General features: G+C 32.9%; 1 pseudogene; it reads right to left on the minus strand.

The window, feature by feature from the left end:
- Positions 1-1,147: 1,147 nt before the first annotated feature.
- On the minus strand, positions 1,148-2,087 carry LOC141511658 (olfactory receptor 6C74-like; annotated as a pseudogene).
- Between the last annotated feature and the right edge of the window lie 1,748 nt (positions 2,088-3,835).

Consider the following 3,835-nt stretch of genomic DNA (forward strand, 5'->3'; position numbering starts at 1 on the left):
CGTTCCCTATTTAAGAAAAGAATGTGAGAAAGTTATTTTAGAGCTTTCATACCCCTGTCATCTGGGGACCATATCAAAGTTAATGCAGGATTGAATGCCATAAATACATATGCCTATTTCCAACCAGCTATTTTAAAAATAACCTCTTTTTAAACTTCCTTTGGAATCATAAGTTTTCTTATCCCCTCTCTAGGGAAGATGTTCGGATTTCCACAGAGTCACTCATGCAGAAATTCAGATGAAGTAATTGAAATGGGTAGGATTACCTGTTCTCTTAATTTTTAAGTTCTTTGAATCCTGGGAATTATCAATTGGACTTTTACATGTTTGTTCAGTAAATGAAAAAATTTTACCCTTTTTACCTTCTATGTATTTTCACAATTCCAGTTGGCTCGACAAATATCTTCAGATAAATAGAACAGCCATTTTTCTTTTAGAGATTAAAAAAAACCCCAAAAAGCTATGGAGTTCAGGAATTATTTCCAAAGCAAAAGAATTATTTGGTAAAATGGCCAATCTACTTCTCCATGGTTTCCATATTTTAATAAAAATATATGAACATTTTACTCACTGACTAATGAATTGCAAAGACTAGAGAAAAACTTTTACTGGATTTATGTTTTGCTGAGCTACTGAAAGGGTAAAACTTTTATTTTTATTTTTGTTATCTTACTATGATAAATAATGATATTTTATTTGTAGAGTTTCACTTTTATATTATTGGAGAAGAATAGAAATATAAAAGAAAAACTAAATAATGAAAGGGAAAATGAATAAAAACAATTTCTTTGGAGGTCATAAAATATCACCACTCCATATTTCACTATATATGAACTTGATTATAATGCGATGATTTATACTGGTAAAATGATATATTATTTAGATAAATGTGGATATGTCACTGCTCAGAATTCCATGTTTTTCAGAAATACAGAGAAGATATGATTTGAAAAAATCTTCATGAGAAAAAGGAAACAAAGGAAACAGTTTCAAAAAGAGTAGAGATAAAATGGGAGAAATTAAATAATAGGAACAAAGATATCAATAACAGGAAAAACATGACCCATGAAAGCAAACCAAGACCTTTTTTTCCATTTGACTTTTCATTCATTATTTCTCTTTGTTTTTTACAAATATAAATCACATTTTATTTGTTTGAACAAAGAATGTTTCTCTGGATTGCAACCTTAAAGGCTTGCCTCACTTGCTGATTCCTTAGGGTATAAATAAAAGGGTTTAATACAGGTGCAATTGAAGTATTGAGTAAGGATATTCCCTTGCTTGAAGACATTCTCTCATTAGCTGAGGGTTTAATGTAGACAAAAAATGCAACTGCCATAAGAGAGGGAGAGAACAATCATGTGAGAGGAACAGGTGTAAAAAGCCTTTTTTCTCTGACTAGCACATGGAATTTTCAGAATTGTCAGGGCAATATGGGTGTATGATACAATGGCTAATGCTAAAGTAACTAAGAGTGTCACTAAATCTAAAGTAAAACTGAAGATCTCAAGGAACTGTGTGTCTGTACAGGAGATGTGCAACATGGGAAGATTATCACAATAGAAATAGTCAATGACATTGGAGGCACACAAATCTAGTTCAGAAACTAAAATAAGAGCTGGGAAGAAGATCAGGAAACTAGATATACAAGAACTAAGAACAAGTTGGGTGCACACTTTGGGGCTCATGATGGTTGTGTAATGCAGGGGCTTACAAATGGCAACATAATGATCATAGGACATGGCAGCCAGAAGGTAAAATTCAGATGCCCCAAGAAGGAAAGCAAGAAATAACTGCACAGCACAACAACCATAGGTAATAGTTTTGTCCCCAGTTGCAATAGTAACCAGAAATTTAGGAATGCAGACTGTTGTATAGGAAATTTCTAGGAGGGAAAAATTCCAAAGGAAGAAATATATGGGAGTGTTGAGATGGGAGTCCAACAAGGTGAGGAGGATGATAGTCAAGTTACCAGCAACACTTAATATGTAAGTGAAAAACAGAAAGAGAAAAAGTACAATATTCTAATGTGGATCATCTGTCAATCCTAGGAGAATAAACACTGTCACTGTTATATGATTTCCCATTATTGACTTCAGATTTCTGCCATGCAGAGATGTGAAAATAAGAAAAATCCAACTGAAGATACCCAAGGGAAAAGAGTATAGTCATCAGTAATTATCAATACTAATCTGAGGAATACATACAGCAAGCATACATTGCAAAAAGAATGCAGTTTATTTTTTAACTAACATTGCACTGGTAGATTTGCCTTTTCAATTATATTGTTCAAACCAACATTAAAATAAATTTGCATTCACTGAGAATATGAAAGAAATTATTGCTAGAGGATATCTCACAAGTCACCTGAAAGATTAAAATTTAACTTGGAAATCAACTTCTGAAAATTCTCCAAGTTAATTGGAAATTCACGGTTGATCTGTATTTTTATGAGTGAGAGATATAATTTTGAGATTACTATTTACTCCCTTGATATATCAAAATACACAATTTCATTGGTGTGAACATATCATCTATTGACATAGATCTCTTCTCTTTTACACTTTGATGAATGATTTCATGAGTCACTCTGGCCAAAAAATAAAATAATTATTTGTCAAACCCCTTGCAATTAGCTCCTTTAGTGAAGACTACAATCTTCACCAGGATTATATTAATTTCTTTCTGGATTGCTACCAGAAATTGCATTCTTTTGGTGCAACTTTCAACAAATCAGGTTAAACCCATGATATGATGAGATGTTAGAGGCAAAAAAGCTTATCTTATAGTGTATTAGAACATAAAGCTGAGCAGAAAAGCAAACAGTTGCTTTATTTTTTTATCTTTAAAGTGCTCTTGTCTCTAATTGATAAATGGTCAATGAGTAGAATGTTTTCAAATGAAGAAATTAGAACTATATAAAATCATATGAAAAAATGTTCTAAATCATTATTTATAAGAGAAATATAAATAAAACAACTATGAGGTATTACCTCACACCTTTCAGATTGGTTAAGATGACAAAAAGGAAAAATGACCAGTGTTGGAGAGGTTGTGGGAAGATTGGGATTTTGATGCATTGCTGTTGGAGTTGTGAACTGATCTACCCATTCCAGAGAGCAATATGGAACTATGTCCAAGGAGCAATAAAACTGATCATACCTATGACCCAAGGATTCCAATACTAGACCTACCCAGAAGAAAATATCAAAAGTGGGAAAGGTCCCACATGTTCCAAAATATTCATAGCAGCTTTCTTTGTGGTGGCAAAGAATGGGAAATTGAGGGGATATCTGTCAATTGGGAAATGGTTAAACAAGTTAAGGTATATGAATGTTATAGAATCCTATTGATCTATAAGAAGCCATAAACAATCACTTTAGAGAAGCGTGGAATGAACTACAGGATCTGATGCTGAGCAAGGGGAGCAGAACCACCAGAGAATTCTTCACATTAAGGACAACATTGTGAGTTCTTCAACATTAATGGATGCTGCTCATCTCAGCAGTTTAGAGAAATAGGACAGCCCTATTAAATGGGCTATGGACAATGATATCCCTTTCTAGAAGAAGAAAAACAAAATAAAACAAAAAAAATTAAAAACTGTCAGAATCTGATGAGCAATACATTCACTTGTTAAAATATTTCTCTTATGTACTTCTTTCCCTTAATCCTAATTCCTCATACCAAAAATGAATAATCTGTAAACATATTTAATACAAATATATATGGATAATATTCTCCTGACAGTTCACCCTTGAGGGGAGGGGAAAGGGAAGGGAAGGTAGAAAGGAATTATGTTATTTAAAAGCATACGTATGCTTGTGACTGATTG

Source organism: Macrotis lagotis, chromosome 2 (genome assembly GCF_037893015.1).
Source record: "Macrotis lagotis isolate mMagLag1 chromosome 2, bilby.v1.9.chrom.fasta, whole genome shotgun sequence".
Classification (NCBI taxonomy): domain Eukaryota; kingdom Metazoa; phylum Chordata; class Mammalia; order Peramelemorphia; family Peramelidae; genus Macrotis; species Macrotis lagotis.